The sequence below is a fragment of the Marmota flaviventris genome, chromosome 2 (assembly GCF_047511675.1).
Source record: "Marmota flaviventris isolate mMarFla1 chromosome 2, mMarFla1.hap1, whole genome shotgun sequence".
In the NCBI taxonomy this organism is placed as follows: Eukaryota; Metazoa; Chordata; class Mammalia; order Rodentia; family Sciuridae; genus Marmota; species Marmota flaviventris.
Window position 1 is genome coordinate 149,878,814 of NC_092499.1, and position 24,532 is coordinate 149,903,345.

General features: G+C 38.5%; 1 protein-coding gene across 4 annotated transcripts in view; it reads right to left on the reverse strand.

Annotated features, from left to right (window-relative positions):
• The window catches only part of LOC114080805 (ceramide synthase 3), a 159,471-nt gene that overhangs the window by 92,181 nt on the left and 42,758 nt on the right, over positions 1-24,532 (reverse strand). The gene's annotated exons all lie outside the window — the stretch shown is intronic.

Here is a 24,532-nt window from a genome sequence, read left to right on the forward strand (position 1 = left end):
TGTTATATGCACCTAAGATATTAAATTTTTTAATTTTAGATTTTCTATGACTTCAAATGCCAAAAGTCAAGCACCTGAAAGCTCCAAGTATGTATAAGTCTTCACTTATACCCTAAAAAATTTCCTAGAAGAAATATTACAAGGAATTCAAATTAGCACATGTCATCAACTATTTATGGAGACTATTACTTATGAAGGACTATGCTAGGCACTGAGGTCACAAAGATGAATAAGACAAGGTTCCTGCCTTGAGGACTGAAAAGCCTTGCAAGCAAGACAGACATTAACAGGCGACTACAACATACTTTTTTTAGGTACAATAAAAAAAGTATTTACAAGGGTAACCCAGGGTGCTACAGGAAGAAAATGGTGGGCACTGAACCCGGCCAGGCCATGTCATGGAAAGATAACTGAAACAGATGGTCCTTGAGATGTCTTGAATAAGAAGAGGAAATAAACCAAAAAAAGTATGAAAGCTAGGAATGAGGGAGTAGAATACTTAAGAGAAAGAACTATGATCAAGTACAGAATAACATAGAATTAGATTCTGTAGAAAAAAAAAAAATGTGGTTTTCCTCTGTTCTCACACCAAAACAGTCAACACAGAAGACTTCTGTGACCCCAGAAGGCAGAGACGTTTCTCCTACCAGCAAGCAAGCAGCTCTGCAGCAGTGGGCCTTACTGGTTGTCCTCCAATTGAATTCTATTTTGAAATTACCTACCTGAAGATAATGTCAGACCTCATAGCTTGAGAACTTAGTCCCAAGACTGTCATCCTGCACCCACTGTAGATGCCAACCTGAAAACCCAGGGTGTTTTATGTGTGCTTCTGGCAACTGGCTATACACGGTGATTCTCACAACCCCCTCCTTGGGTTCCATTAATTTGCCAGAGAGGCTCACAGAACTCAGGAAACACATATGTACATTTCCTGGTTTATTATCAAGGATGCTGATCTAGATGCTTTGGGCAGGGCAATGGGAAGGTATGCAGAGCTTCCATGCCCTGTCTGGATGTACCACCCTCCAGAAAGTTCCACATATTCAGTGTCTGGAGGCTCTCCAAACCCCATCCTTTTGGGGGTTTTATGGAGACTTCATTACATAGGCATAAAGGAGTAGATCACTGGCCTCTAGTGATGGATTTAACCATCACTCTCCACCTTCCCTGAAGGTTGTGGGGGGTAGGCTCTTTCCTGGGCCCATCCCATCCTGAGGCTGCCCTCAGTGAACTCATTAGCATACAAAAAGATACTAACACTTCAGAGACTCCAAGATATTTTAGGAATATGCCAGGAAATGGGGTTGAAGACCAGATATAAAATTCACAATATCCCTTCAAAGTTTTAATCTCATTGTTTAGGATGTGACCATTTTGATCTTGGCTTATAATGCTTATGTAGGGGTTACCACTATAAATATGTGCAAACAGTGAATCAAGATGTGTTAAAAGCCATTATAACTGTAACACACAACAGCCAAAAAATATTTAAAAGGAGACAGAAAGAAGACAAAAGTTGAGGACAGCCCCCTGGAAAATGTAGTTCAAACCAAGAATAAATCAATCAATAAATTATTCACTCTTCCCTCATGTGCTGTCACCAAACATCAATTATTGTAGCTTTGAGAGTGTTAAGAACTCCTTCTTTTACATCATACACAAAAATTAACTAGAAATGAAGCAAGACCTAAATATAAAGTCTTAAGTTATAAATATCTTAGAAGAAAAATACAGGAATAAATCTCAGCGACCTTGGCTTAGGCAAAGCATTCTTCCATATGACACAAAAACCTAAGCAACAAATAAAAAAATAGATCATGCCATCAAAATTGAAACTTTTTCATTTCAATGAACATCATCAAGAAAATAAAAAGACAACCCACACGATGGGAGGAAATAGTTGAAAAGCACACAACTGATAAGGCATTTGTATTTAAAATACATAATCCTTACAAATCAATAATAAGGAGACAAGTACCAATTTAAAAGTAGGCAAAGGATCTGAACTGACATTTCACCAAAAAGGATACACAAATGGCCAATAAGCACAAGGAGGAATGCTCAGCATTACTAGTCACAGGAGAAATGCAAATCAAGACTGCACCCAAAGACACCCTTCACATCCACTAGAGGTTGTAATGAAAAGATAACAAGTGTTGGTGGGATATGCAGAAACTGGAACACTCAGACACTGCTGATAGGAATGTAAAATGGTGCTGCTGCTCCTGTGGAAAACTGCCCGGCAGTTCCTGGAGATATTAAATATACAGTTACTATATGACCTAGCAATTCTATTGCTAGTACTACTCAAGAAAATTGAAAGGATTAATGTTACAAGTTGTATTATTCTTGAAAATTTTATGCTGGCAACAAGCTGGGCACCGTGGCACATGCCTGTCATCACAGTGGCCGGGGAGACTGAGGCAGGAGGATTGCAAGTGCAAAGTCAGCCTCAGAAATTTGGTGAGGCCCTAAGCAACTTAGTGAGACCATATCTCAAAATAAAAAGAGCTGGGGATGTGGCTCAGTGGTTAAGTGCCCCCTGAGTTCCATCCCTGGTACCATTCAAGAAAGAGAGAGTCCAGAAACAAAAGGCTATAGATTGTATATTATGTTGTATGTGAAATGTTTAGAATAGGAAAATCCATAAAGATAGAAAGTAGGTTAGAAGTAGATTAGATATTCCCAAGGATGGGTGAGAGGGGTGTGATTGGAAGGGAATGGGAGGTGACTTTATAATAGAATTAGAAGCTGCTTTTGGTAGAAACACTGACTCTTCATTTGGGCCTGCAGATACCCAATGGGTAACTAAAAGCAGGATAAAGCTTGGCATCTCTGCCTTCATTTTGTATCTGTCTCCTTTATTACCTTAATGTTTGGATCATATTTCCACTCAATTTTGTACATTGGCATATCTTGATGAATCATTTGTTTATCTAAAGCTGGTAATCCACACCTTCAAAGCTCAAGAAAACCAAGATAAGAGTATTTTCAAGATTTGCAGGTGAGATAGGAATTTGGGAATTAAGGAAAAGATACTGAGTCTCAAAGGAAGTGCCTGTAAACCACTGAAGTGCAGAAAGCACCACAAACAATTGCCACTCCTGAGCAACATGCCCTTGGTCCATACCCTTGAACTGCATCCTTGACCCAAATCCTTGCAACATGAGGGCAATGCACAGCACAGGTAAAACTAGCAGGAATTATATAATTCTACCCTGGGTCTATTTCAAATCCAGCCCCTAGCACCAGTCATCTATAAATATTAACACCAAGGGATTGCGGTGTCTTCCTCTACAGAGAGCCCACATTTGCCTTTGAGTGTGTATTCCTTGCTTACCCTAAAGGCATTTCTGTCCCAGTCTTTGAATATGTATCTACTTTCCTAAATAAACCTGTCTATCCCTTTGGCTTGTGCTGTATTTTTTTGTCACATATTGCCAAGAACTCCACTGGTCCTGAGTCAAGGTCCTCTTCTCTCTGGGAACTCCTTGTACCTTTCTTCAGAGATATGTTTTCTCCCATGACCCAGAGACATTCAACTTACAGCTTTTATAATGCACACTCGAAGAGTGATGTACACCTAGATATCTCCAGCCATTGCCCTACACCTTTCAGGAATAGCAGAACCTTGAAGGCAAATCAACCCAGGAAGAGACTGCCCTCCAAGCAAGAACAATCACCTCATGATGAGCCAGGAATTTAGGGATACACAGAGAACACCCAATTTCAAAAGAGAAATGCCCATAAATCATGGGAACACAGAAACAACTCCTGAGCAACCCACTCTGTGTTACCTCCCTGCCTTGTTCTTATCTGCAGTTTCCTGATTGGCTAATGAAAAAGCAAACCTGCAGGACAATCACAAGATATCTGGAGGAAACACTCCTGTAGGGAGCATGTGCATTAAAGACTTTGGTGAGTGAGAAACAACCCTAGCCTCATTACAACAGTAAGATGCATACCACCCTGGATGGAGATTGAAGACGCTAGCCAGACATGTGATGTATCATGATTAGAACATAAAAGGACAATGTGCAAGCACAAGGAAAAACTGGCATGAACTTGCATAACTCTGTCCTGACTCAACCTCTAGTTCAGCCCCCTCTAGTTGCCGTTCTCTTCCAGGATCACAGGTGTGAGAGGTAAGCATCCTGAACAGGAAGTGGAGATTGTCCCCTCAGGCAATGACTTCTCCAGAGCCACCTTGCAGAACTAGAACTGATATAACAATCAACCAGACCACCATTTGACCAATTATGCATGCCTCTCATCCTTTGCCCCAATGCTTCCTCTATTTAAACCTAAAGCTCATGTAAGTACCCCAAAAGCAGGGCTGAGATGTTTGATCTCAGATGTTGTGCCTTCCCAAAGTAGCCATATTGATTAGAGTTCCTACTGACTTTTCACCACTACATTTGCCATTTGGATTGGGGGTGAGTGGCCAGATCTGATTTGTTGGGACCCAGCGTCCAGCCTCTGGCCTAGGACTCTGGTAACAGCTTGTGAGAAGGTATATCATTTATTTTAGGGGTTATGAAAATATTCAAAAATTGTGTGGTATTGGTGGCATGACTCTATGAATATAAAACATTTATTTGCACACTTTAAATAATGTGTAGTTTGTGAATTACATGTCAAAAAGAAAACAAAATGTCAACACACCTTCTTCTCAGCTTTATTAATTCTTAACCTTTTCCCCCCTTTAAATCCATGTAGCATCCTGAACTTCATGCTAGAACTCCCTATTATTTCATTCACTGGGCTTAAGTTTTACCTCCCAAATTCATCCAAGTCAAGCCTGTATCTACAAACCCCAAAATAAATAACTGAAAGAAAGACTACATTCAGATTCAGACTTCAGCAAGATTTTAAAGTATTTCTGCAGGGGAAAACATTGTATGCCTTAAAAAGCAAAAACAAGGGCTAGGGTTGTAGTTTGGTGAGAGTGCTTACCTAGCATTCATGAGGTCCCGGGTTCAATCTCTAACACCACAAAACAAAAACTCCCCTGAAAAATGAGCTCTCCCACATGATAGAATAAGTGTCCCCTAGACCTCCATAAGTCAACATGTTAGTTCTAGGCTTGGGCTTTAATAATACAGGTTGTGTCCCTCCAGTCAGCCTCTCTACCACCTCCTCCTCCCAACCTGTTTTTTCCCCTCAAGATGAGATCAGAGGCTAAACAGAGAAATAAAGTTAAAAGACAGGGAACAGGTGCTCTCTTCTGATCTTCCATGCAATTTCAATCTATTACCAGGAAACAAAACATATTCTCTTGATCCCTTGATAACTGCTCCTAATGCCACTGTCTGTGCTAATCCATAACTACCTCTGGCATTCTTTATAGTCGCCTTTCTCTGACCCTAATTTATAGGAGAGGCCACTTTGGAGGTAGCTCAGCACCCCACCCCCATAGAAGAGGGAAAATCACTACTATGTGTGAGTTGGTGCAATGCTCTGCCCACCATGAAACCACAAGCACAGTTCTCTACCACTTCCATCACAGTGGGCTTAGGCACCCCAAATTGGATGCTTTTCTTGGGACTTTGGATTCAGAGAAGTTAATGCCACCCAACAGCAGCACATGGTATCCTGACCAGGCTGCTGCTGTTACTGCTGAAAAGATAGTTGCTTCTGAGCTTCTTGACTTTCTGAATTGCTTTGGTTTCCACTGTTGTCCTTGTCTGGTACACTAGCTCTCCTTCATTTGCGTCACCTCCATTAAAGTCCTTTATTTAACATGCTAAGAAATAAGAGGATTCTGTTGCCTACAGCTAAGATCCCTGACTGACACACCTGGTATCTTCCACAAACTCCTTTAGTAGAACTGGTAGTTCCAATTCAGTAGTCCAAACCTTAAATTTAGCAGAGGTGCCTGTTCTTAAGATTTCCTTCTAAAGCTTACGTAGAAAAGCAGAATTCCCTTGCACAGCCAAGGACCAGAAGGCAGACTTATTAGACATTATCCACTATCCCTCTATTTAGCCTCTGGTCTCATCTTGCAAACGATGGACATTCATTTGTCCCTTTACCTTCTTCCTTTCTCTTCCACTTTTACCTCTGCTTTGCCTAAGTTTCAAATATTACAGTGGCACTCACAGCCACTGAATAATGTTTGGGTTTCTTGTTTGTTTGGTTGATTTGTTGTTGTTTCTTTACTTTTTCTTTCCCTTTTTCCCATGTAAACAGAAGCTGGCTTAAAAAAAAAAAAAAAAAAAAGAGGCTGCTGGCTTCCCTCATACAGCTTTAAAAAGATGCTTGCTAATGACATAACATCATACCTATCCAGTAAGAAAAATGATAAGTTTATACTGGGATGTTTCACCAATACAAGATAGAAAGAACAACTACAAAATATTGAAATGGAGAGACATCTGGGTTTTAAAACTCCTCAAATTACTACTCCGAAAAATGTCCTAAGCATTTGAAGCAATGCAATGTTTCTATCATTTAGGGATCCTAACTTTCACCTTTTGGTCAGTCTGAAAAGCTCACTGACTCTAATGATAAACTCTTAGCCCATCTGTCAGCTTTATTCATTTGGCTTACCTCTAGGCTTTTCTGACAATTGAAAAATAAACTGTTAGAGCTAGGCACCTAAAGTCCCAGCTATTTGGAAAGACCAAGCTGAGAACACTTGAGGCCAAGACAGTCTGAGCAACATAGCAAGACCCTGTCTCAAAATAAATAGATAAATAAATAAACTCTTCAGCATCTCTGCTCGGTATTTTCTTGGAAGCAAATGTATTTATTTACTCTTTAGTTATTCCCAGTTCCTTCATTTTTTTTTTCCTTTTCAGCTACCCAGTTCCTTTTTCTCATCTGTTGAGCACTTTCTGATTACTACAATTTTTATTGATGTAAAAAAATTGAATTGATATAAAAAATCTGAAGCTATTTTTTTAAAAAATAAGAAATATTTTAAGAAAAGTATGTGCAGTTTTTTTTCTTACTCTGGGGAAGTATTTGTAATGGAGGGGGCATCTCAGCCCAGCTGTGCTTTCCTACCTGCTAATGCTTTAGAAGTTTCAGTAATTAACATTCTTTTTATTATTTTTATTGCAGTACTGGGGATAGAACCAGGGTCTCATGTATGCTACACAAGTGCTCTACCACTGAGCCACACCCCTGCTGCAGAACTTTTAAAACCCATTTTCAAATCCAGCTGCCAAAAATCCACAGGAAGACAACCTAACCGAGGCAAGAGTTTATGGCTCATTAGTATCTGACCTCAAAGCTATAGAACCCAATAGGGTGAGCCATTTCCTCTGACCGACACCATTAAATTTGACCCCAGGACTGAAGAAATAAAACCATCTGGAAAAAAAAAATATCTAGGCCACAAATTTATCACTATTTGAAGCAACTTTTTTGTAAATTACTCAAAAAATGACACTACAACTATTGTGGAAGTAAAAACTCCATGTCAGGCTAAGGCATCAGACAGCTTCTGGGGACATCCATCCAATTCCTTCTGTGAGTGCCATATTAGCTTTGAAGGTGCCTTTTATAGGACATGGGTCTTGATAGAGGAGTGACAAGAAAATACCTCTACAAAAGAAAATCTCTCTCAGATAGAAGACAATAACAAGGAATAGGAAGGTGGGAGGCAAATCACAATGAAGTAAAGATGAATTTTTGAGGGATGAAGTAAAAGAAAGATATTCTTGAATCAACATTCACAATCTCTGAATATTACTATGGCTGGAGGAGGTGAGAATGGGTGACAGCTTTGGGGACTAGGTGACTAGGTAGGTTATAGCTGGCCCAGAGTTCTCTGATGAAGAGAAACTCAGCTCCATTAGAGTTAGGACCTTGTCCATCTTGGTCACTATGTTCTACCAAGAGCTGGCCACACAATAACTATTTGTTGCATGAATAGACAGGAGGCTTACTGATAACTGGAGTCTATTTTGGAACAATAAGGAGTGATACCATACTTAAAAATGACATTTAACTTTATCTACAAACAGTTTCATTTTTGTTAGCTTTAAAATAATTCTTAAAATTTGGTACTAGGGTCAGGTAAACATGATTATCTACATTGAGTCTGTTTGTGTTTTCTTTGGAACTAACTATACAAACCCAGCCAAAAATACTGGTTATGTGTTTAAGATAAGACAAAGGAAAACATTAGCAGCTACTTGCTTCCTGTGAACAGTATCAAGAACAGGGCCAACTACAAATTCCAATTCTAAAAGCATCTAAAATTGTACCATTTCAAATTAATGAGACAATGCAAAATGATAGAACAACTTAACCCCAAAGGATATTTATTGTGACTAAATTGGTGAATTAAAATCCTATAAATGCCTGGGCTGGCAGCTGTAAGAAAACTGAGGAGAAAATGGAAAAGAAAAAAAAAATTCCTATACTTACTATTGAGAAATTAATTTTAAAACACAATTTTAAGCAATTCTCTCATACTAAAATTTACAGTTATATCAATTTAAAGCTGAAGTAATTCAGAATAGATTTAGAGATTAAAAAAGAAAAGTTCAAAAAATTTATAACAAAAACGTGGTATCACCTCAAAGATGTCATTGAAGGGTGTCATAATGTCCCCAAGTATTCATTTATCCTGCCTTTGAGTTATAGACCCCACCCTCCACACCAGGGATTGAACTCAGGGGCACTCGACCACTGAGCCACATTCCCAGCCCTATTTTGTTTTTTATTTAGAGATAGAGTCTCACTGAGTTGCTTAGCCTCTTGCTTTTGCTGAGGCTGGCTCTGAATTCACAATCCTCCTGCATCAGCCTCCCAAGCTGCTGGGATTACAAGCATGCACCTCCGCACTGGGCTCCCACACCTCAGTTTTACCTGGGCACATAACTGCCCTGCATGTGAGGCAACATTTCCCAGTCTCCCTGTGGCTAGATGTGGCAAGCCACAGGACATAGGAGTATAACTGAGGTGGGTAATCTCCTTAAAGACCCAGCTGCAGGTTCTGGTTCTTCTCTTCCTGCTTGATATCTGGAGATGAAGATGACAGGGCAGAAGCAATCTATGCAGCCAATTGGTTCATCAGTCCTGGCCCATTTGTATCTGGACACTCCCATACAAGAGAAATGAACCTCTGTCTTACCTGAGTCATTGAATTACAAATTCTCTTTGTTATAACAGCATACACTTTAACTCTAATTAATACTTAGGGAAAGGTATAAAGGAGACATAAGCAAGAACTACACATGGTATTGCTTCCAGGTAGATTATAAAATCTGTAGACTTTTACTTATCAAAAAAATATTATTATAAGAATAAAAACAGCAAGCTGCAGACTGTGAGAAAATCTTTTAAATATTTGCAACACAAAGAACTGGTGCCAAGAATATGTATCTTTACATATAAAGATATATAACTTAGTAAAACATAAATCAAGGGACCTCTTCTATAAGAAGTCTATCAGGGACCGAGGTTTCCACTAATATTCTGCCTAGTGAGGAGTAAGTAGTTAAGTATTTGCTCCACCTATAAGGCTTCTGGTATGGAGCTTGTGCTAGTTATCAATTTAATGCCTCTTAGGGACAAACTCACTATTTGGCCTGTTCTGGGAAAATGTACTGAATCCTTTTACATACTTTCTTGTTGCCAACTGGCTCCAAAGCTTTGTCAGTAGAGGGTAGTGAAGAAACATTTTAGTTCCTAGTTGTGGAAAGCTCACAATGAAGGGCTCCAGTGCCCCCAGCAGCCTGCAGGGTCCAATCCCTCACTTGAAGGTTTTTTGGTGCAGGGCCTCAGTGAAAACAAACAGCCCTCCCCAGAACCCTAGAGGACAACTTTATGGCAAGTTCCAGAGGGCTGGTCTCCAGCAAGTTCTGCTGGTACCAGAAAGACTCTGTGTCTCAGGGCTGGAAAGCCTCTTCTTTGGGTGCTCACTATCCCAGGGGTTGTGCCTGCTTCCTACATCTGCTATTCTTATATTCTTTAGAGTTCTTCTCACTGGCCATGCCCTGGTTATTCCAATCCTGATTGGGCCCAGTCTTCCTTAATGGGAAAGCCAGCCATCTTTATGTGCTTACTCTAATACTAGAAGACTGAGGGTTTCTTGAGAAAGTTAAAAAGACCTCTGAAGCCCACAGGATCGGGGGAGCCCTCTCATTTTTCCTCCAATACTTTCTGTAGCATTTGCTTATAGATTAATGATGACTTGAAGTTTCATGAAGATTTAATTTCACCCTTCTTCTCCTGCTAATTCTAAAACTTAGAATGTATCGGCATTAGCCAGAAATCACTAGAAAGTGATATGAAGACAATAATTTTTATATTACTAAACACAGTTGGGATACTTTCCCAGCAAAGCTAGTAACCTCGTAAAATGCCAGGTAGGCACCTGGAATCTGTCTGGGGTCAACTTCCCTTTTATGACAGAGCTGTTCCCTACTGCTCTTTTCTTTCAGCCATACAATGAAACTTCACAGAAAGCCTTTCTATAGGTTGCTATCCATCAGCTCCTTCAGTCAGAGTTCCTGACTGCTACTGTGTGTAGGAGAAACTCTGCCCAGCAAAGGTTACTCCAGAGGCCTATTGTCCAAAATGACTTTGACTTGTCTGCTGGCCCTTCTTTCCCGGTCCCCCGCACACTCTCCTGAGATTCTTGTAGGATAGCCCTGGATGACAGTGCCTCTGCCTCCTTCTCCAGTCATCCTGTGTCACCCTTCTCCTCACTCTTGGATCTTGCAGCCACAACTGGATCTTCTTTCTGACCCTTGAGGACAAAGCCAGAGGTCCCTCTAGGCTTGCAGCAAGTCCATAGACTCTTCTCACATATCTTCACCCCACTCTCCTCCTGACCCCACAAGTCTCTAGTTTAGTGTCTAGAAAGTCTTCATCCAGGCTTTCTAAGATCTCCACTCCCCAACCAACACCCCAAAGCTAAATGAAGAACTCCTATGAGATACTGCTGTCATTCCCCACTCTTTTTCTTCATAATGTATCAAATTAAGATCCATGAAAGCAGAGACTACCCTGTAGGATTTGTTAGTATTCCTAATTTGTCATACAGAAGTGCTAAATATATATCAGGGGAGGAGAATAACACATGGCCAAGTACATGAACTTCAGAGCCAGGTTGCCTGAGACTAAAGTCTGGCCCTGACAATTAACTAGTATGAGCTCTTGAATAACTAACTTCTCTCAGTTTCCCTATTCACCAAATGGAGCTGGCAATCATACCTGTAGGGTTATTAGGATGAGTCTGTATGTAAATACTTATAAACCATTTTATTACATGTCTGCTAAATGATAAATTGGAATAAAGCTATTAAATATCATGAAGTTGTTCTAAAGAAAGAAATTAAATGAATTTCAGGTCCTAAAATTCTGTAATTGACATCAATTAAATTAGAAGAAGTTATTTAAAGATAATATTTAGTGCTAACTATGACATAGTAAAGCTATTACATCCTTTTGGAAATTAGTGAATTTTAGGACTCACTAAAATGATTAGGCCTTCCTAGGAAGATACATAGAACCAGATGAAATTTTTCCTTTAAAAACCATAGTTAATATAATATACTAATAAATATAAATTTGATGTTAGTAATATTCATTTTTTAAAAAATCAGTATAATTTACATTTTAAAATATTAATTCCAGGCAATAACATTAAGAGAATGTTTAAAATTATAAAATTTATCAACCTGAAAAATGATTGTGACATTAAAAAATAAAACATAAATTCAAGGTTATATTTATGAATGATCATATAATGGCACCTAGTATTATTATGTTATGCAATTTTTTACATATATGTATATGTATGTATAAAAGATAAAAACTAGAAAGAAACATCAAAAAATAATTGAGCTAAAATTCTGGTTCAAATTTGTAAAATAACTGTTAATGTTGATTCAATATTAAAAAATGTATAATTGTTTTCTTATTTAATGATTTAAATCAAGAAAAGCTAATTTTAAAAAACCAAACATCTAGCCCAAACTTTTTAGACATGAAGAAACCGAGTCTCAAGGAAATAAAATTGCTTTATATCTTTATTTTATTTTTATGTGGTGCTGAGGATTGAACCCAAGGCCTCGCACTTGCTAGACTAGCACTCTATTGCTGAGCCACAACTCCAGCTTCTTAAAATTGCTTTATTTAAGCAAACCAGTGTTTTTCCCACATAACCAGTTCCTCCTGATGGAAAAGTAATCATGTGATTTATTTCACATTAAAACCTTTAAGAGACTAATTTTTTAAGTAAATGTTTTTATACATAAAATTTAATGGCCGGGCTGGGGATATAGCTCAGTTGGTAAAGTGCTCGCTTCACGTGTATACACAGCCCTGGGTTCAATCCCCAGAACCACAAAAAAAAAAAAAAAAAAAAAAAAAAAAAATTAATGGCCAGTTACAGTGGCACATGCCCATAATTTCAGTTACTCAGGAGGCTGAGGCAAGAGGATCGCAACTTTGAAGTCAGCTTGAGCAATTTAGTGAGAACTTGTCTCAAAATAAAAAGCAAAAAAGGGCTGGGGGCATAGCTCAGTGGTAGAGCTGCCTGGGTTCAATCCCCATTGCTGGTGGGGTGCGGAGGCTAATAACTTATTTGAATAAGGCAAGTTGGTTATTTTCATGAAAGTTTATCACAGCATTTTTACACATGTAATAGCTAACTATTTGGAATCTTGTATCTTAATAATTTCAAAGAAAATTCAAAGGCATTAGAAGGCAGGCTCTTAAGATCTACCTATAAACTGACTTTAGAGTCTGGAAGTCTAAAGACATGAAGTTACATGAGATAATTCCCCCCAAATGTTCTCCTTCCTAAAGCTTCTTCATCTCTGCCCTCCTCAGCAACTGGACAGAAACAGCCAAAGCCCTGCTCAGAATGGAGGGAGGTAAGTGTGCCAGGAAATTTCCTGGTAATATGGATAGAAACTTGCAGAAAAACAGGTACGACTACAACCAGAAGAATGTAAAGCAAAGTTACAGAACAGATAAGATAGAATAATGTAAGTCTTAGGGTTCAAGGTTGACTGGGAGGGACTCCATGGGAAAGTTTCATAGAATTGACAGTTCTGCCTTTAAAAGCAGCACTTCCCCTCCCCACCATTTTTGGTTCTTCTTCTTTTTTTTTAAATTTTCTGTTAATTTTAGGAAACTGAAATGTGAGTATCCTGGTAACTAGACAATAGTGTCCTGCCACAATGTTAAGAAATTTTAACCCAAACAACATCGTGTCAGCATTTTCTTTCCAATTGCTACTAAATACTTTGCTCCTCTCCAGTGGCTCTGTCCTTGCACGCTCTCCTCCCTTGCCCAGTGAGTCACATCTTGCTTCACAAGTTACCCTGTTATTAGTCTCAGGCACAAGTGAGTGGTCCAGGCAAAAGGGAGGGAGCTGGGAACCTGCTACTGGTGACTCACAAAAAGCCTGAGATGAGTCATCTGGTTCTGTCTCAGCTCTCCACTGAGAGACTGAAGGACTGGCTTAGTGTCTGCCATGACTTTCTGTGTGATACTCAAAGGGGCTTCCCTATCACTCCATCCTGTTAGAGAGTCCATCAGTAAGGCACCACACAAGTGGCAAGCTGGTAACTGAGTAACATGAAAAAATAAACCAACAATGAATACAGTGCTTCACACTCCAATTAACTCACTTTCTTTCTCAGAGCCCACATGTTTAATAGATTTAAAACATAAATATGTTTTTTTTAATCACTAAAGAAAATATGTGCAAAATCTTAAGAGAGAACTATGGTTCTGGAGTCAGGAAGCCCAGTTTGAGGACCAGCCCTGTCACTTAATAGCCAAGTGATCTTGGGCAACTCCATCTCTCTAAATTTTCGTTTGCTCACCTGTTAAATGGGGTTAATTCTACCTCCCACAAAGACAAATTATAGGATTAAGGGAGATTAACTATAAAGACATACCTGAGCACAGTAAAGTGCTGTATAAATGTATATAGCGATCTTAAGCTTATTATCTCAAACTATTGAATACAGAAAAGAATCAGCTGTAAGTCTGGTTTAAATAATAAGATAAATACTAAGTTTAACAAGATTCCTCAGAGAGAATGTTGGGGGACACCCTCTGCTTTCTCACAGCCCTCCCCTACCACATTCTCATCATCTCTCTCACAATAGGAATAGATCACTGGTTTTATATACTTACTTCAGTAAGGCAAGTCTACCTAAAAGCAAAATAACACAGGGGACAAATCTTGGAGAGGCAAAATTGCAGAGAGTCATGTGATTCCTTGCTTTCCAGTGATGGGGCTGACCTTGGTATGGAAAGGATGCCCAGACTTGCCGCAACCCCAACACACTGGGTAGAATTTCCAGAGCAGAACACATGGAAACCCAAGACCTAGTCGCCTATTAATTAGGGTTTGTGAATCTGATTGCTATACTCAATCCTTTCCAGCAACATGACAAATGATGTTTTCTAAGTTTTGAGTTTCTCATCTGTAAGACAGGTATGGTAGTATTCAGTTTGAAAGGTTTAGGTTAGGATCAAACAAGGCACCTGTACAGATCACTTTAGTGTAATGCCTGGCATACAACAAGTGCTTAATAAGCTTTATTAGTGTTAGGACTGTGGTCACCATGTACATTTTTTCATCAATGGCACTGTGGCCTTTGATGTCACGGTGGCCATCCATCATCCTTGATTTCTTACAATACCCTGTTCAATGTTTAGGTCACCCAGAGCAGGTGCCAATGGGGGAGCAGTTCTTCTGAGAAAGGAGTGCCACTTGACAGGCTAAATCACTTCCTCAGTGACATCAAGATTCTTACATCATGGATTCATCTTGGGCAAGGTAACCAAAGGCATCATTTTACGAAAGACAGAAGGACCTAGGGAAGGGTGTGAGGCCACACCTCAATCAAGCAGGAATCTGGAACATGTTTTACCCACAGATATGGGGCAAGTTGGATTACTTTTAGGGAAGAACTGAGGTTACTAAGGTACACTGATGAAGCAAGCCCCAATTTTAATATTTTAAAATATATGTTTATATGACATTTAAAGGCAGAGTTTCCTGTTGTACAGCCTGCCACCCCCACAGAATGAAGCACCCCTTGGAAAAGAACACAATGACAAAGGTTCTAGTAATCTCCAAATGAGGGCAGGTTCAGTGGGTGTGACCACTTAGGGAGAGGGCAGGAAATGGAAAAGAGGCACAGAAAAATAACCTGGGCAACATGGTCTCAACTGCTTTCTTCTGGGACTCTAAAATCATTAGAACAATAAAAAGCAAGATTTCCTTCTGCTCAAAGATCACTGGCATTGGGCTGGAGGATTGGGCATTCATTGGAATAGTCATAGTTTTCTCCCTTCAACAAACAGGGACAAGTCATTCACTTTTCTTCCTTGGCAAGGGCAGTGGCCACCTCTATCAATGGCTATCAGCTCTTGCTATTTATTTACAAAAGAAAATAAATTAGAAGGTCAAAACTGGAAAACATCTAGTCACTCCTGTCTACCTCCCATGTGATGCAAGAATCCTCTTAAAGAAAAAAAAAAAAGATAACACTCAGTTTTTAAGTAGACAGAAAGAGGGAGGGGAGACATATAAATAATAATGGTTTTAGGTTTCTTTGCAAAATCTGAATGTAGGGAATTTATTTGATTTACTCAATATACTTCTTTGGATTGATGATTAAATCTATGGCCTTAAATTTAGACATCTTTTGCCTGCAAAGGTGCTGAACAGAAAAAAGTCCTGGGCATACTGTTGAAAACCTGTTGGCTATGAGGGTAATCTGGCTCTGACATCTGTCACCTCATTGATCCCTAGGGTTGAAAATGTAGTCTATTATTTAAAAATAATAATTTCCCTGGGTTTCTAGGTTTTTCAAATATATATATTTTTCCCCAAAAAGGGTATCCTTAAATTTTATCACTATGCATTAATATATTTTCTAATTCATCTCTCTGATGGCTGCCTATTAATGAAAATCAGCTAGTATTAATGAGAGAAAATGGTGTGCTAACATGCATAGGCTCCTAGCTCAACACAATATCCAGCTCCCTTTCCCTGGGGGAATCAGTCAAACATGTGACAATGTGATTTTCTAATATTCCTTCATTGATCCTGATTGGGGAACTATTGGTTCCTATGATTTCTTCTTACACTTTCTTCTTGGGCTGGGGGTATTGGTTAGTGATAGAACATGTTCTTATCACATGTAAGGACCTGGATTCCATTTCTAGCACCAGAAATAAGTAAATTAATAAAATTTCTTCTTTAAACTAAGACTTACTGAATATTTAATTAAAATTTTTTTCTTCCAAAATATAGAGTTGAAAGAAATGGTACTGCAAATCACTGGTCTCAATTTTGAGAAGAAGGACCTTATCTGAATATATAAATGAGAGAGAAATGGATTGGAATTGAACCTGTTTAACTGACACCCCCTTACCCACCCCAACTCCATGAGAGGACTCAGAGCTCAGAGTTCTGTGCCATTCCTGTTAGTGAAATTCATTGTAAGTGTCAATACATTGACCTAAAAAGAAAAGGAATGCTCTGAGAGAAAGTACACAAAAGAATCACATGACACTCCATTCCAAATATCCCAAGTGGAAGTACAGACAAAAGAGACACTCTTCCAAGCCTGGGTGGATTCTCTTAAAGTATACTAGGAAATGGTGTCCATCTGAGCCTCAATGAAGTCCTTTTGTTCAGGGGAAGAAACAGCCTTGGATTACCCTTCTTCCTTGCCAAGTAAGTGTCTCCTCCTGTTTGTACCTGAGGGTGGGAATATTACTCATCAGCCAGCTTATGAAACCTCAGCGATTTTGACCTTTGCTGTGCTGTCAGGTGGATGCTGTTAGGAGACGTTTATAGAGCATGATGGGAAAAGAGAAATACTATTTACATATTCTACATTCTGAAATTGCTCAGTCTTTGTCATTGTCTTTCACATCAGCAGATGATATGATCAAATGCCACCTATATGTCAAGGGTATTCAGCTAGATGCCCAGAAAGAGCCCCACCCTTACATTTGGACCTCAATTGGACACACACCCCCCTCTGGTCGTCCTCTGATCACACTTCTCCTGTGGGGTGAGGAGTCCACAGACACAAGGGGACATACCCATCTACATACTGTGCCCCCTTTCTGAACTTGCTAGGAGTACCTTGGATCCTAGAATTCTCTGCCCAAAGAGATCTGAGCCCAGTTTCAGAGCCTGGATGGGCTCTTTCCCAAGTCTGTCCACATAAAAGTAATAGTATACTCCTAGGCATAGGGAGCAAAAAGGAGACTCTTGGGGTATAGGAGAAGAAGAACTAAGTTTAGACACATAGAATAGAATGTCCACACACATGTGCACAAAGCTCCTAGCCAAGCAGAACAGAATTGGGTCTGGGAAGAGGGTTAGGGCTAGGGTAAGAACTAGATGCCTTCAATAGTACTGTGGCCTTTGGCCCCTAACGTACCAGGGGTGGTCTTGCACTTGGTGCCTTAGGATAGGTCTGTAATTCCAGAAGCCCCAGGAATTCTAGAAGTCAAGTTCAGACTGTGTAGCCACCTACAGGGTTTGATAGCATGACCAAGAGCGAAATCTTCATAAAATTTTGATTGTCCAGCTGAACCACTCCTTCCCAGATAAAGTTAGTGGGAAGTTAGCGATTCACTCTGTGGCTTACTAATGGCTCCTAGTTCTCTTTATCAGCAAGCTACCTCCTTACTATTTATTCTCTACTCCACTAGAAAGTGGGCTGGGAAAGTATATTGAGTTTTCAACGGCTTTGCTATTTAGCAACATTTTGGGTAAAGTGAAGAAAATGATAGGCTAATAGTGGAGTGTTGGCTTGAATTTGAAGCCCTCTGCCTGAATTCCAATTGCCCTTTTGGAACTGGGTATGTGAGGAGTGTGGGAGATGGGGCAAAGTCCCATGTAAGCTAAAGACAATTGGTAAAGGGGAAAGTATAAGATATGTGATTCAGATGCCCTGTGGCATGGCTATCTGGTTTTGCAGCTGAAAATTTGGAATAATAATACCACCTTTTTACAGACCATCACAAAAATTAAGTGAGATAATTAAAATTATAACTAGCAAGTGGATATAACACATCACAGGTAACAAAGTTTCGTATAAAAGAACATACTCATTGAATTTTCACAACACTAATTATTCATAGCTTCCAATTTGCAGGTAAAAAAATGAAGTTGGAGAGATAAAAGGACTTGCTCAAGGTAACAGGGACAGACTCTAGGCACTGAGGGTGAAAACATGATTTCTCTGTGCATTACCTGACTTTGTTTTTCATCATGACTATATCTGTGAATGATTCTCTGCCACACAAGTAACCAGTTTTGACTGTCATTTCTTATGATTTTGAAGAAGTGTGGTTTTAAAAGTTCCTCTTTATAGGTGAGAAATTGGAGACTGGGATCCTACCAGGCACCATCATCTCTTCCTTCCATTAGTTAGGGAGTGGGTGTGGGGGAAGAGGCAGTGAGAGCAAAACAATGAAACCTTTACCAAACATCTTCCCTTTCAGAAAGAATGTTAATCTATAGTATCTTGCAGAGGATAACATGGTAGTTGCTTTGCCCAAACACCAATCCTCCCCAGAATGTGAAAAACAATACCATATAACTGATTTTAAGTCAAAGATATAATTTCTCAAGTTTACAGCTAAAAAAACACAATAGTGGGGCTGGGGTTGTGGCTCAGCATGTGTAAGGCCCTGGGTTCGATCCTCAGCACCACATAAAAATAAATAAAATAAAGGTATTAAAAAAACAATATGTGATGGTCATCATTATACAAAATACATGTATTAAGATTTGAATTTGGTGTCAACATATCTTATATACAAACAGAGATATGAAAAAATGTGGTATATATGTGTATTAAGAATTATAATGGGGCTGGGATGTGGCTCAAGCAGTAACACGCTCGCCTGGCATGCGCAGGGCGCTGGGTTCGATCCTTAGCACCACATAAAAATAAAATAAAGATGTTGTGTCCACCGAAAACTGAAAAATAAATATTAAAAAATTCTCTCTCTTTAAAAAAAAAGAATTATAATGCAAAAAAAGAATAAATGTATAATGGCATAATTTGGTGTGAACATACTTTATATACAGAGTTACAAAAAATTGTGCTGTATATGGGTAATAATGAGTGTAATGCATTCCACTATTGTCATATATTAAAAAAAAATAAATAAATAAACAATAGAGGTAAGATAAAATAAAATATAATGATAATTACCTTGAGGGTATGCGATAGCTTTTTACCAAAGGACTCTCATACTTTTTCTATACCTATATCTATACTACAATGTCACATTTACATTCACAACATCCCTGCAGAAGCAGAAAAAGGAAAAACATAATTAATACACTAAACAATTATTTTCATAAGTTGCCTTCTGGCTCTTAAACTTTAACTCAGAGTTACAAACTGATGGTAGAAATTGGTGCTAGCCAAATTGGGTCTCCCCATCAGTTTGGTTTGACAGACATACATAATGCTTTAAAACAATTGGAGCTAACATTAAAATTGAGGAATTTTCACACAGACATCAAGAATTATAGCTTTACTTGAAAAAAAATCAGACGATATGGCAACAACACTGGAGCCACAGGCCTTAATTGGAGCACAAGGTTATACATCTGGTCCCTGCTAATTTCAGTCCCTGACTAGCATTTTAAGGCATTAACTTTGTTATTCCTTATGTTGCTAAGATTTATCAGTGTGAATTATATCTTCACAGTCAACATAATTTGAGAAAAGATAATAAAGGGCTGGTAAATATGATGGTTATGCCATAGTATGGTTTTCAAAGGGCCATTTGTGACTGTGGCTCTACATGTGAATTACTTGGGAGACATTTTAAAACTACATTCTCCACTTATCCAGGCCATTTCAATCAGGATCTCTGAAGTACTAGGTGCAATGTTGTTATTGTTGTGTATGTATTACAAACTGAAGTGTACCAAACAGTAAAGTCTAAAAGCAGAAAAGAATATTACTAGCACCCTAGACCCTTCCTCTGTGTCCCTGGCCCATCACTACCTCCCCTTCTTCAACTACCCCATCCCAACTTCTACCACTGTGGATTAATGTTGCCTGTTCTTGAACTTTACATGAATGAAATCATGTTGAATGCATTCCTTGCCATCTTGATTCTTTCACTCAAATTTTAGGACTGAGATGAATCCTTGCTGCTCCATGTAACAGTTGCTTATTTTCACTGGAATATTCCTTCATATGACTCTATCACTATCTGTTTTTCTACCCAATTGCTTTATGAAAATTTGGGTTGTTTTGAGTTGGGGGCTATAACAATTAATGTTGCTGTCTATGAACATTCTTGAATGTGTCTTTAGGTAAACATATGTATGCATCTCCATGGGCCATACAGCAAGCAGAAATGCCAGGTCATATGTCATGCTCATATTCAGGTTTTATAGCTATTGCAGATCAGTTTTCCAAAACTGCTGTGCCAATTCACACTCCCATGAGAAGATAGGAGAGTATAGGAGAGTTCCAGCTGCTTAATATCCTCACTGACATTTCTTGAATCTGTCTTTTAAATTTCAGCCTTTCTGGTAGGTATACAGTAGCACTTCATTGTGGTTCTAATTGACATCCCCTGATAGCTAACAAGATTGAGAGTTTCGTGTGTTTCTTGGCCATTTGAAATGCTCTTTTGTGAAGTACCTACTCAAATCTCTTGCCCATTTTTCTTTTGTGCTGACCTATCTTTCATCTATTTCTGTTTTGGATGTGACTCCTTGTTGGTTACAGGTGTGGCAAATGCCTCTTTTCCTTCAGCAACTTTGATTTTGCTCTTCATGGCATGCTTGGAGAAACAGAAGTGTGTGCTTAATTTTAGTATAGTCCAAATTGTAGATAGTTTTTCATAATGTTAGTACATTTTGCGTCTTGCTGAAGAAATCACTGCTTACCTCAAGGTCATTAAAAAATTCTATTTTGTCATCTAGAACAATGCTCTTCAGTAGGAAACAAAAATGAGTGTAACATATATAACTTTAAATTTCCTAGTGGCTCTACTTTTTAAAGTTAAAAAAAGTGAAATTGGTTATACAGCCACGTTTATACATACTGCCATACTAGTGTCTGTTGTATAACCAATGTGATCCTGCAATCTGTACACGTGGGAATAATAAGAAAAAAAAAGAAAAAAAGTGAAATTAATTTTAATAATCTATTTTATGTAACCCAATATACCCAAATATAATTTCAACATATAACCAATATGAAAATTATTAATGAGATACTTTGGATCATTTTTCTAAAAAGTTTTAAGTATCTGCTCTATTTTATACTTCAAAAATGTCCTTATTGGAGCAGTTATGTTTTAGGTGCTTGATAGTCACAGATGAATGGTGTGTTTTACCTGTCACATCTAGATTAACACTTAGATCTAACTAAAATGTGAGGTAAGAACCAAGATTTTTTTCCATGTGAACTTTTAAGTAGTAATCTTTTCCTGTGATACCCACCTCATCAAAATCAAGCGTTCCAATATCTGGAGATTTGTTCTAGAATCTATAGCCCATTCTATTGGTTTATTGTGTTCTCTTCTAGTATATTTTTAGAAATTTCCTTGTTTTCAATTTTCATCCAGTAGTAAGAACCATTTCCAGTGGATCACCAAATTAATTAGTAGGTCCAGAAATTATATTTATAGAATAGAATAGAATGGAAAAAAAAGAAAATACTATTCACCGAGCATTATTTGTAAAATTATTATTTTAGGAAATTGTGTGTGCATTCTGAGTTGAGATCTGGGAATTATTTCTTACTATCAGTAAAGGTCAAAAAAGTTTGAAAATCACAGCAATAGCATAATCTATGAAACAACCACTTTGGGAATCCAACTTGCATATTATTTTACAGTCATCATCTAGAGGAGGTAGGAAGTTTTGCTCTTACACACTTGGTCATAGACCAGAATTCCACATAAAGCAGATCTCTCTTGGAAACAAGCCAGGAAAAGCCAGTTACAGACAATGGAACAGGAGGGGCTTGTGATGAGACCCTGAACTTTGACCCAAAACGTAATATGGCAATGATCCTATAATGTACAGATTACAAAGGAAAATTGGAAACTTGCACAAATTAAGTTTTCTTTTTTTGCTTCAGCACAGTGAATGTTTTTAAAGTTCTAATCATAGGTCAAACAGAAAATAAACTTTGTAGGACAGAAATCAAAGCCAATTTAGTTATTAAATCAAGTCAAGTAATCTTCATTATTGAAAAATGCTCTCAGAATTTCTTGCTTGGATCTTGAAGTGATTAGTTTATTGCTCAGCCTGTGTCAGGATCAATCTAATCAACAATTATTTATTGACTATCCAATGAAATATGTCTGGCAAAAGATTCAAGATTAAAAAGTAGGCCTTTTTCCAGCACACAAGTACCCCATAGAGAATTAAATACATTATCGCATATCATTTTTCTTCACTAAGTACTTCATTTCATATGGTTAAAAATTATTTCAAGCCCCTTAATATATCTTCACATAACCTAAATATATGCTGTGCCTATGAATTTCACATTTTCCCATTAATTAAAAATATATGAATCTTTGTTTCATTTTCATACTACACACATGCAAAAAAGTTGTGTGTGTGTGTGTGTGTGTGTGCACCAATTGGGGTTTTTTTAAACATAATTTATTTATTTTAATTAGATTTTAGCTTAGTTCATGTTGCCAGCATTTAAAAACCTCAGTACAAGGACAAATCTTAAGGCAACATATATAGTTAGACTGTAAAATGATAGGATTGATGGTCTCACAGGGCTTAGGAAAATAAGTCCCGCTTACTTTAGAATGCCTTCTTTCATAGCACCAATTGTCTAGTCTGTCCAGGGCTTCCACAAAGATTTCTTCAATTACCCTGGGTTCATGAAGTAAATAAAACCAAAAATTTGGGCTGCACAAGATCAATATGGTTGGTGCACTGGGTATAGAAGTGTTTCCAGGAAAAGGAAGAATATAACTACACTATATTTCAGAGGGAGTTTCCCTGTATTTTTCTCTCCTATCTTTTGGCTATAATATATAGTTCTTCAGGATTCAAAATTAGGGATAGATTGAAAAAAAAAAAAATTCTTGACGCCAACTGACCAACTCAATGAACTTGACTCTAGGCTTTTTGCCAGTAAACAAATCAATCACTTTTGTCCCAAATTCATCTTTACAAAGGTGTATATCTCTAGATCAGTCTTTGTATTTCATCCTTTAGTCCACACTGGGGAGGTTCTGGGAAGCTCAAAGCTATTGTGTGGATGGGATGATGTGGGGCCCAAATTAGATGAATGGCTGCCATGCTACCCTCTGTTTCCTGAGAAGTGAGTATTTTGGAAGCAGCCAGGCACCCTCCTCCTGTGTGCTACCAGCTCCTGGCAGTGCTTCTGCCATGGCTTTGGGGGCTCAGAAAAACTCACATTACAATGTGTGTGTTGTGTGTGTGTGTGTGTGTGTGTGTGTGTGTGTGTAAAAGCATATATCTCCTGAGCTGATACTTTGCATTGATTAGCACAACAAATTTGTTTCTTTTTTTTTAAACCTTACTGGGGATTTAACCCAGGGGAGCTGTACCCTTGAGGTTATATCCTCAGATCTTTTCACTTTTTATTTTGAGACACAGTCTCACTAAGTTGTTGAAGCTGGCCTCAAACTTGTAAGCCTCTTGCCTCAGCCTTCCAAGTCTCTAGGATTATAGGTGGGCACCAACGAGTTTGGCTACACACTGACTTTTTTTGGGGGGAGGGGTAGAGGGGACTGAACTCAGGGCCACTCAACCACTGAGCCACATCCCCAACCCTATTTTGTATATTTTATTTAGAGACAGGGTCTCACTAAGTTGCTTAGCACCTTGCTTTTGCTGAGGCTGGCTTTAAACTCATGATCCTCCTGTCTCAGCCTCCTACACTGCTGAGATTACAGGCCACAAACTGATTTTAAGAAAGAAATGTCTGATGTCCCTGCTTTTTGCCTGATTTTTACTGTTTTGTGGGACTTTTAACACAAGACATTCACTACCCTGTTCCAGTGGGGTTTCAAAGTTTCAAAGCTGGACCAACTACACAAAGAAGGATCTCAATAACCATTAAGGTATTTGCAAAAAAATATCCTAGGGTGACATAATAATCCAGCAACAGAGGACAGTGAGTTCCCTGAAGGCGGGACTTGCAGACATTCCTATGCTTAGAAAATAATCTAGCACACCAAAAGCATTAACAAAAAATGGCAAAATAAAGAAGTGAATACTACATACTAGTGGCCTACCATTGGTCAGGGCATGTGGCAGGCACTTGGCATCTTATCTTTCTATTCCTCATAACAAAATCCTGTGTAGTGGACACTATCACGATTTCTGTGTAAGTATGGAAACTAGAGTTGGAAGAATTTCACTGACTTGCCTAGGTCACAGTAAACAGAAAGCAGCAATTTGTGTTTAAATCTGTCTTTCTGGTCTGTGTTCTCTGTCCAGCATGCTGCACCTTCACCCCAACAGTAGAAGTAAACTATAGATTGACTTTTGGTCTTTTGCTATAAGACACTAAGTTAGAATGTT